This window comes from Pygoscelis adeliae, unplaced genomic scaffold, assembly GCF_000699105.1.
Source record: "Pygoscelis adeliae isolate BGI_AS28 unplaced genomic scaffold, ASM69910v1 Scaffold248, whole genome shotgun sequence".
Classification (NCBI taxonomy): Eukaryota; Metazoa; Chordata; class Aves; order Sphenisciformes; family Spheniscidae; genus Pygoscelis; species Pygoscelis adeliae.
In genome coordinates this window covers 732,874-744,176 of record NW_008825302.1, presented here as the reverse complement: position 1 = coordinate 744,176, position 11,303 = coordinate 732,874, and positions in this window count along the sequence as shown.

Sequence of the window (11,303 nt, the reverse complement as noted above, 5' to 3'; positions counted from 1 at the left end):
TCGCCCGGAGGGGCCCGCGTAGGCCCGGGGGGTCTCCCTGTGGGTCGGGGTCCCTTGTAGGCCCAGCGGGTGCTGGGGTGTTCCCTGAAGGCCGCGGGGTGCGCGGGTGTGTGTCCCCTTGTAGGTCTGGGTGTCCTGCGGAGGGTCCCTGGGGGATCCCCGGTATCTCGGGGGATAAACCCCCCTTGGAAAACACACGCAGGTGGGGGCAGCTGGTTGTGCTGCGGGTCTGGGGTTTCTGCGAGGAGTCCGTGAGCCCAGAGATGAGCCCTGGGGGTGAGGACTTGCAGTGTGGGAACCACGTTAGTAGTGGGAAGTGCTGCAGTATGCCCAGGCCTGTGATCACCTAAAAAACGGTGCCTTTTCCTGGCCCAGAATGGCCTGCAGCAGCAGGGTAGCTGGGCGTTTGGGTGCGCTGCAATTGAGTTAGATAAGGAGAAATTGCACGCTTGCAAAGTACTTTTCTTACAGCAAGAAAGTAATTTCAGGTGTGATCAGAAACTCAGTTGGTTTAGCTTCCTGTAATCAGTGATGTGATTAATTATATTTGGGAAATGGGTATATATGCGAAGCATCTGTGAATGGAAATGTGTAAAAAATGCATTAAGATGCGGTCATGGTTCGGGTTGTGTATGAACCGGGATCCACCTCTTGTCGGCAGTCAGCCTGATTTTGGGATTGATCGTGCTCGCAGAGGACTTCCTTGGCTTGTATCTGCTGTATGTCTCTGTGTTTGTTTCCACGGTGTTGCAACAGGAGATGGCAGAGTTCCCAACCGAGAGCGTGGTGTGCCAGTGTGAGGCAAAGATACGCTTTATATTCTCCTTACCCTAGTGTTTTCCTTCAGAAGTGTGATTATTGCCACCCCTGTGCTCATTCCAGCTGAACAGTGTACTTCCCATGTTTATTTCTTTGTTTCATAGGCACAGAAATTCTTGGTCATTCTGGCAGTTTGTCTCTCTTTCCAGAATATGGTTTTCTCTTTGCTGGTAATACCTGTTATGGACTCGTAGTTCTTGTTCAGTATTATCCGTGTTTTATGCTTGGCTGGCTGCAAGTTTAGCTCCAAGTGTGGCTTTCCAGGAGATACGTAATCGCTCTCTTTCATCAGCCTAAACGCTTGCTTTAAACTACTGAATTTCTTTTGATTTTCCATAGCTTTTGGGTTTTTTTGTAGTGTCATATGGGATACAAATCCTTTATCCTTTTCACCCCAGATTTGGCTTAATACCTTAATTACAAAGTAATTTAGTTGTCTGTTTTAGTAAATGTGTCTGTAATTTTGTCATGTTAGCGGACTGGTATTTCCTAAGCTACTACGGTTTGTTTGGGGATGAAAATTACATGCCAAATAGAAATATCAGCATCTCCACTCTATAATCTTGCTTTAATTTTCTCGCTCACCCAGTTGATATCGGTAATTAATGCTCCAAAAACTTAAACTGCATTTGTTGGTATTGGTTCCTCCAAGGTCTTCTCAGCTAATCACTGTATTTTTAATGCCGTTAGTCCTAGTTTCCTTTCGAGTCCCCAGCCATTTGGTGTGCGATACCCTGTCTTTTCTGCAACCGGCAAGTCAATAGCAGAGCTAATTTGTTTTGATTCATATCGTGAGGATGCCACAGGAGTTGAACAACGTCAGTTGGGCAGTTGCTGTGCGTTTGTGTCTTTTACTCTGGAGAAGGAAAATAGACGAATGAAGATGAGACGAGAGGGAGGTTCTGAGAGATGAGGAAGGGGACTGTCCGGAACAAGAGCAAAGTTGAGGTAGCAAAGATCAGAGACGTAGGCTGGCGTGGAGTAACGTGGCTGAAGGAGTCAGTGTTGTAGAGAGAAATGAGTCGAGCTATGCAGGCAGGAGGACAGCACGTTCTGCGCGAGGGCTGCTTCTTGTGTTTTTCCAGCTCAGCTAGTTTGCGTCCTTGCAACTTGCGGTCAGGGAGTGGAAAGGACATTGAGAAGGAAGGGGCGAGAAGCCATGAGGAATTGCTGCAGGTGCAGGGTGTCTTGCTACAGCTTTTCTGACTGTTGGCGGTGATATTTTGTTCCATGGACCCAAGGGTGCTGAGGGAAGTGGCTGATGTCATTGCAGGGCCGCTTTGAAAGGTCACAGTAATCGGGAGAGGATTCTGATGACTGAAAAAGGGCAAACATCACACACGCATTCGAGAAGGGTGAGAAGAAGGGTTGGGCAAGGCTAAAACACTCTATTTAGCCTGGGTCTCTGGGAGGTGGTGGCATGCCTTCTCCTGAAAACTTTTTTAAGCATGTGGAGGGCAAGAAGGTGATGGGGAACAGCCAGCATGGATCTGACAAGGGCAATCATGCCTAGCCAACCTGATTGCCTTCTGTGATGAGGCTGGCTCAGAGAGCAAGGGGAGAGCAGCGGGTGTTGTTTACCTTGACTTGAGCAAGGCCTTTGACATGGTCTCCCATAGTATCATCTTACCAAACTGGTGAGGCATGATCAGGTAAATGGACTACAAATTGGATGGAAAATTGCCTGGATTGTTGGGCTCAGATGATGGCAATCAGTGGGCTAGCACACAGAGTGTAAAAGAGGAGGCTGAGGAAACTGTGTTTGTTATCACACAATAATTTTCGGAAAATAAATACTTTGCTCCTTAGGGAAATAAATACTGTGCTCCTTAAGAAATGTATTTATTTTGGTGGAAAGAGGAAACCAGACCGGTTGTAGAAAGCAAGTTAAAAACAAACATGGAAATTCTAGGAGGTTATACACATTCTGAGGTCTTTTAAAAACCTTGTAATTGAATAACCACTCTTTTATTCACTGGTTTAAACGCTCATTAATGCCAGTCCCCTCTTCAAGTCCAGGCAAAATCAACATATCTCCAAGTTCTTGATTATTTCTTTGAGGCACATTTGCCACTGGAACTGTATTCCCTGCATGCTGGAGCTGTTTCCTCTTATCTCATAGCGATCTTCTGGTAAGTTAGGTTTTCATCTGCGTTTTTCTTTTTCTGTGTCTTGAGCAAAGTAACTTAGTGGAACATGTAAGCTTTGATACGCAACAGGTTTTTTTCCTCTAGCCAGAAATTTATGGCTAGAAAAGACCACCGTGCAACTTTGACCAAGTACACTTGAAACATCGTAATTACAGATGATCTGGTTTCACAGCTCACAGACAAAGAAAATGCGTTTGTTTTACTTTATTAGATTTCTTACAATATGTTCATAGAAAAACAAATGTGCATATACACGCTCTGTCAATACTGCCACCTGCAATTTATTAAGTTTCATGAATTTTTTCCACTAGGTCACTGTATTGTTGAACAGACATTGAATGCAGGATCAATGCTAAAGATGGGAAGGCTAAATTTCAAAGTAAACAATCTCATCTTTCCCTTAATAAGTTTATAAGGGGCATTTTTGAGGAAGTCTTAATTAATCATGGGCCTAAAACCTCTCTTAATGTGGATGTATTTTTCCAACAAGAAAATAAGAAAGAGAAGGTACTTGGGCATAAGCCATAGCTCGCGCTGCCGTTGCACTCTTCCCTGACTGCTGCAAAGCCCCTCAGTCGGTCACTGTAATCCAGAGCTGAAACTGGGAGCGCGTTTTGGGGATATATCTTGTTACTTTGTGATGAACTTGGAGGCCCTGGGAGAATCTCTTGGTGTTGACAGCCCCTGACAGTAAATGTCACATGAATTCGGAGGGAGCTCGGAGCTTTCTGGTGACTGCTATGAGAAGAGACACGGTGACAGAAAACCTGATTGATGAGCCATGCCACAAGTAGAGGGAGCGCTGTGTGGTGATTGCCTATAATTGAATGGTCCACGGAAGTTATTTCTGGGTTTGCTATGAACGGTGACACACAGTCCAGAAGTGTTTTCGCAGGGGAGGCCTGCAGATTTTAATCCTGGTAGTCAGCAACTCCCTGTTAACGCAGCGTTAACAGACTTTAAAACTTAACAGGCTGTTTTAGCTTCATGCCTGGCATAATAATTAAACAAACAACAATTGGAGATGGTCAGTCATGCAATTACCTTTAGAAAGGTTCCTTTGTCAGCTTTCGCCTCCTTTTTTTAGTGCTTTCTCCCTGTGGCTTGGCTCTGTGATCTGACAATGCCGAGACGTTGATTATCAAGGTTCTTCCCGATTCTGACGATGCGCTCCTCTGACATGGGCTTGTTGCAGCCATGTTAAGCACAGCGGTGATGCTCCTGGCATTAAATGGGAATGTGAGACGTTGTAGCCCACTCACCCAGCAAAGCATCTGCTCGCGCTGACCAATTAAATTGGCTTCTCTCTCATTAAAACCCTTGTGCAGACTCTGGTATGTCACAGATCTTTAAAATCTCCATTAGGAATTCCACTTTCTTCTGGGTATTTTTAGCTTTTACTTGAAGAAATGATTATTGTCTCTTGCACTTAAACATATCAATTTCAGCTCCACAGACATCTCCTCTGGGCCATATTCAAAGACCTGAGCTGACTTGAACTGCTGAATCCGTAGGGAGGATTTCAACACAGCTCTAAGCGCTTGGACATTGGGGCCATGCGAGGAGGAAGAGGGAGAGGCATTCAAGCCCTCCCCCCTTCCCTTTCGTAAGTCAGGAGCACATCCCTTACAGATTTACTTGGTTGTGCCAATTTAATGTGATTTCTTCTGAGGGCCAGGAACCACTCAAGGAAGGCTGACAGGTTTTATCAACAGAGTGGAAACTGAAGTGATAAGGTGAGAGTTACTGACCTGATAACTAACAAACAGAAAACTTCAGTGTCCCTCAAGCTAAATATTGCACTCAGCAGGTAAGTAAAAGATGGCAACAGCTGTGGTCTTGTCACTGAGTGAGAGTGTGTTTTAGTGTAGAGAAGCAGGAGGTGAACTGTGAAAACAAACACATTCAGTTTGCTACAGACTATTTCCCTCTATTACTTTTAATGAGAGCTAAACTCCGAAATGCACAATGGGACAATAATATTTTAGATAGAAGGAACTCTTCGTACAGCTCCTAAATTCTAGACACCCGGTTGCAATTAAAGTGATTGCTTGCATATTATTAATAGCTCGCCAGCAGTTTAAGGCTGTTATCAGGTATGGGACCAATTGGTACTAACCACTGCACAACTGAATGAAAAGTAGTGCTGTCCTTGAAGGAGCCGAGTTAACAACCCGAACCCACAATGCTCAAAGGAGTTTGAAAAATGAGAGAAATGTAAGAAGGTAAGAGGAGGTGTGTTAAAATGCATCACTGTAGAGGCTGGCAAGCAACATGGCTGGATTGCCATAGTCAGACGTTAGTAAATGCTGCCTAAGTGGTTTTCTATTTGTTTTAATTCTGAAATTGCAGCGTGGGGAGGGCAGATAGGAAAGGACGTGGAGACTTCTAATGAATTATGATTTAGAAGTCAAGGAAACAAAAAGTACTGCAAGTACAGCAGTCTTTTGTTCCTCCTTTTTACCCTTATATTTTTTCCTAAAAACATGCTGGGATTGCGTATAAAACCTAGCTGTTGCAGTTCTCACACGTCCCTTGAAATTCTTGTCTGACAGAATATGAAGGCTTCAGCAGCTGAACAAAAAGGCACGCGACAGAGCTCTTGTACGATGTCCGTCTCCCCTTTGTGGCACCTGGCCTGCTCAGTACAACTGGGAAAGACACGTGGCAAGTGATCGCTTCCTATTCAACTTCTGCACGCTAACTTTGTTTTTCACATGGGAGCAGTTTTGTACTTACCATGTTTGTCATTCTGCCACGGATCTTTTCTTTTTCCTGTTACGTTTTCTTTTTTTTTTTTTTTTTCAGGTGAGGGTACCAGAGCTGCGCTTGGTATTCGAGAAGCAGATGCACCATGAATTCATACAGTGGCAAAGTCATACTTTCCTCTCCAAAGAATTCTGAACCTTTGATTTTCTTTTTTTGACTGCTATTGAGCAATGAGGTGATATATTCATAGAACTAGCTATTATAACGTCAAGAAGCATTTCCTAAATTGTGCAGACTAGTTCAGAGCCCATCACTCTCTGTGTAAAGTTAGTGTTGCTTTTCGTGGATAGCCAGATTATAGTTGTCAGGGCTGAAATTTATCTTCCATTTTACCATGACGCTGCTCAGTGTCATGAGATTTTTAAGTTTTTGTAGTAAATACTATGCTAATTAATTTAGTTTTTATCAGAAATCTTCTTCACTGTTCCACCTACTTTCCAGATCATTTCCAAACACATTGAACGCCATGGACCTTAATCCCTATGGGACTCCACTGATGATCATCTTCCACTGTGAAAACTCATCCTTTAGTCTAATCTTCTTTTTCCAATGTTAAACTATTATTTAACGCTGTGACGTCCTTACCTGTAATCCCCGGCTGTTTAGTTTATTTAAGAGCCTTTGATGAGACTTTCGATGTTTGGGGTTTCTGGAAGCTTGGGGTGAGTTGGAAACACAGGGAAAATTTCTCAGCTGGATCTCTGTTATTTACACGCTTTTGACTTCTTCAAAGAATTCCAGCAGATTTAGGAGGCTCAGATTCCTTTTACAAAAGTCATGTTTACTTTTCCTTAATGTGTTACTTTTATTCATGTATTCAGTAATTCTGTTCTTTGCTAGAGCTTCAGCCAATATGACCAATATGGACATTAGACTTAGTGATCTGTGGTTTCTTGAATCGCCACTGGATTTATTTTTAAAAGCTGATTTCTTATTAGTTACCTTCCAGTCCTTTGATAATCGCACCAATTTCCAGCAAAAGGTTACATGCTAAGGGTATTAGCTCAGATGATTCATATTTAACATTCTGTAAAAATCTTGTATGAATATCATCCGCGCCCAGTGATACGTTGTTATTCATTTTGTCTGGTTTGTAATCTACTCTTAACAACCTTAAATTAAGACAAGCCTTCTGTGAATGCCTTATAAACAAGATGCTGGTTTCAGAGTTTCTCTGAGATTCTCCAGGTGAATAGATTTAAAAAAAAAAAAAGTTTGGAATTTTTTGCGATGGCATTATCTTTTCTGAGTGCTTCTTTCGTACCTGTATAGCTCACTGGCTCTTGCCAGCTTCTTGCTCTTGATGTGTTCAAGAAGGATTTATTACATTTTTTTTCTATTTCTTTAGCAAACTGCTTCTAAACTCTTTCTTCAGTCTATGTTATTGTGCTTTTACATTTAGTCTGGCAGAATTTATGTTCTTTTTAGTTTTCCTTTTTCAGACACAACTTCAGCTTTTTGCAGGATACCTTTTAACTTCCAACAGCCTCCCTGATCCTGCTGTTTTATGATGCTAGCTTTTTGTTTTTCTCTCAAGTCTTTTTTGACAGGTTATATGCATTTGCTTTGAGCCTCCAATATAGAATCCTAAAATAGTCTACCTGCCATCTGAAAACATTTTATCCTTCTGGCTGCCACTCTGAGCGTTTTTTTTTTTTTTAACAAATTTCCTCATTTTTGAATTCCCTTTCTCTGGAATCAAGCACAACCACTGCATTTGCCAACATTTCTTCATGTCAGAGTATGTAGTCATGAATCAGATAAAAGGATTAAGGGTTTTGGCGTAGTCCAGTCTCTAGGAAGGCTAGAAATACCAGCCGTTAATTTCACTAATTTCATTAACTGAGAAACAGGGAAGGGAGTGGCTTGCCAGGGCTGGAGATGGTGGGAATTCCTGCCCTGGAACATCAGCTTCTCTCTCCAACCTACAACAGATAAAATGACAGGTAGTTTGAGGAAAAAAAAAGAAGCAATCTGGGCTGGTTTGTCACCACATCGCTGAAGTTTGATACTAACTAGCTTGAGTGGTTTTGGGCAGAAGTGATCTACGTTGTGCTGGTGGGAAGCAGAGTGAGACAGCAGAGTCGCGCCGACAATGTCCAGTTCTCACGTTAGCGGACGCAGGAATGATCCGGTATACCAAGAAGTCTGGAAGGACAGTGTGTGAATGCAAGTAGTTCTTCACTGTGATAGTACTAGAGAAGGGAGCTTAGACTGCTTCATGGCTTCAGTCTGCATATAACAAAATCATGGATAAGGTCTGACCGCAAGAGGACTAAGACCGCAGATGGTAGAGGCTGGTTTGCTGGCTGATTCTTTTCCGGTCTCTCCAATTCCAGACTGCTCCCTGCAGTAAGTAGTAGCTGCTTACTAACAGCCCCAAAGGTCCTCTGAAACTGGTGGGGATAAGCAGTCTTTGCCAAGCAGGTGCTGCACTTCAGCGTGTGACTAAAGCTTGCTTACCGGTGAGAAACGTTTACTCTGAGGTTGAAAGGCACCGCCACTCAGCTACTGCAAAATACGTTTAAAGCCAGGGTGAGCCAAACAACGCCGGTTACAGTGCAACTGCTGACTAGTGTTGACTGCTTAGCAACGGTGAGAGTGATACAGATACAGATGAATTGACTGTTTTCTGAGCAAGCTGGGTAGGAACAGAAGTAATTAGCTGCTAGCTGATGAAAAGGCATGCTTAATTATTAGTATAATTATAGATATAATAGACCAGGAATTATTCATTAAAAGTAAGAAAGCCAATATGTTACAAAGAAGGTAATCAGAATGGAAGAGAAAATGACAGCAGTGTGAATTCTTGAGAAGAAATGTAAAGAATTAAGATGATAATACTGGAATCTTTCGGTTTCCGCTCTCTGATATATCAACTCAATTTGATAAGTGGCGTAAGGATATACAGAGCTAACAAGGTCTGTGGCTTGTATTATTTCTGGTTTTATATGATGTTGATTTAACTGATTGTGTGCCAGCAAAGTTGTGCAGGTTCTGAGATTTATGAAAATACAGCTCAACTTCACAAGGGTCTTTGTTCTCCTTCCAGCAGTACTGCAGCACAACCATTTAATTTGATGGATCCTGTGGGAAGCTGAGCTGTAGCTGGTTCTGATCAATATTGGTAATTGATTATAATTATTTGATAAGGCAGCACTGCTTTCCCTTGGCACCCTGAGTAAGTAGTTGTGACTAAGAAGCAGTCACGTCAGTCAGCTGCCCTGCCTGGCTGGCCACTGCATCTTAAACTGTTTTCCATGCCCACCGGGGAGATGGCTGGAGCTAACAGCCTGAACTGCACTAACAGAGACATTAGGAATACGTTGTTAATGTAGGATGTATGATCACTGAAATGGGTAATCTGGGGAAGATTTTAAGTATGTCTCTCCCGTTGTCAGAATGGACATAAGTAGTGCTGGTCCTGCTTTTGTGCCAGGGATTGGAACAGATGCTAATGGCAGCAGCAGCGATCTGGAGTCTTCTATAAGAATCTGGAACTGAGAGGCCCAAGATGTATACGATTTTTTCTAAAGTTGTAGCAGTTTCTCAAATTATGGCAGTGGAATGGCAGACTCTGGCGCCAGCAGCTCTAATCTAGATTCTTTGAGACTGAGAGTAGTGGTGCCAAATGATTACAAACCCTTTTGCCCATTGCGCTGGTTAGAAAGGAAAATCAAGATACAAAGATTTTATTGAATTACTATTTGAGGACTAATTATTAAAATGGCTTTTGATTAATGAGTTGTGAGTCAAGCTGGTTTGACAAATAGCATTTTGATAAGGTATTTGTAAGACAAGTAGTCTTCAGATGGTAAGATGAACATATAACACTGTAACCTTAATGATGATGTTAATGCAGAGATGATGTAAATGTGCATGAGCAATTACTGTATGAAGTCACTGGGGTACATCAGGATGAATTGAGTACTGACGAACTCTAATCAGCATCAGCTGAGCACGGAATCATCGAAAAGTGAAGCTGGAAGAAATCTCAGCTGATCACTTAGTCCATCTCCTTCGTCCACAACAGAATCCAATCTGCTTATGACATTCTTGGCGTGTGCAGAGCTGTTGTTTCCCTTCCATTTTGTAGCAGACTTTTATCTGCTACAGGACTGTTTCTGCACCGATCCTGACTCTGTCAGGACTGTTAATGCACCTCTCCATGGTCTTCTTTCTTTTGAGCACCTCCTGTTCTCAGTCTCTTGATTCAGGTCATGTTTTCCAGACTTCTAACCGTTATTGTTATTCTTCCTGCTTAGCCTGTCAACCTTTCTCGAGGAGCAGTACCCAAGACTGGACGTGCCTCTCCACTGAAGCGTTACTAATACTGAGTACAGCGAAAGGACCTGCAAGATGTCTTGCAGGTAACTCTTCTGTTAATATATCTGCGTAGTGTTTTCTCTTTGCTCAGGACAATAACCCCTGTTCAGCTTGTGATCTATCGGAACCTTCAGATCTTTTTTCTTTTTTTTTCCAGACTGCTTTCTGCCAAGCTGATATCTATCCTGTATTTGTGCACTTTGCTCCTGCCTAAGTTAAAATGCTACACTTTTTACAATTGAGATGACTCCCATATTTATAGACAACTTGTCCAAGTTGTCAAAAGTTTTTAATACTTCTATCCCCCATGTATTTGTAGCCACTCTTCACAGATTTAATCTTGGCAGATTTAATAAACACACAGTCCATTCCCTCATCCAGGCTATCAATAAAATATTGAATGGAACTTATGGACGGCTGAGTAACCATTCAATTTGTCCTTTAAATTTCACAGTGAACCCTTGGAAACTGCTCTCAGAGTGCAGATTCCAACCAGATTTGTGTCGTGACTTCAGCCAGGGCATTCTTGTCCTCACAAATGTCGTGGGACAATGTCAGGAGCCTCAGTGTCAATACCACACATTGAGGTGTGTGGTATCTGCTGCTTCTTCCCTATCCACAAAGTCTCATCCATCAGGGAGGGAAATTGGATTGAGTCAGCTTCTTTTGTTCATGAGGAATTCATGTTGACAAGTACTCATCTCCTTATTAGTTTCTATGTGCTTAGAAATCATTCAGATTATTCTGGTGTTTTTCTTTTCCTGGACGTTAAATCTTCTGGTATCTTAGTTATTCTATTTGACTTGCAGAAGATGACTGCTAGTGGTTCCAGTTATTTGAAAGTGTAAGAGCTTTGGGGACGGTTGTGAAGGCAACAGATAAAAACCTCTCACCAGGAGAAACCCTGTGCCAAATGTGAAATTCCTGTGATAAAGTACAGAGACACAAAAGGTTCTCAAGAGAGTGGTGGAAGGAACTTTTTGACAAAAAGAAATTATTTTATTTCAGTCTGAGAAATTATGATGCAAATCAGCTTAATTTAAAAAAGAAATTTCAGGCTAGCTGGAGAGAATTCTGAAGTTTGAACTACAAGTCTGAACAGTCTTGTAGAAATATGCTCAGGGTCATGTAAAAGAAGAAGCTGGGAAATTTTGGGCTGCACTGACTTCTTTGCCTATAATAGATTGGTAGTGAACATCTAAGAAAATAGAAATAGAGATTAGACTGAATTTCATGACC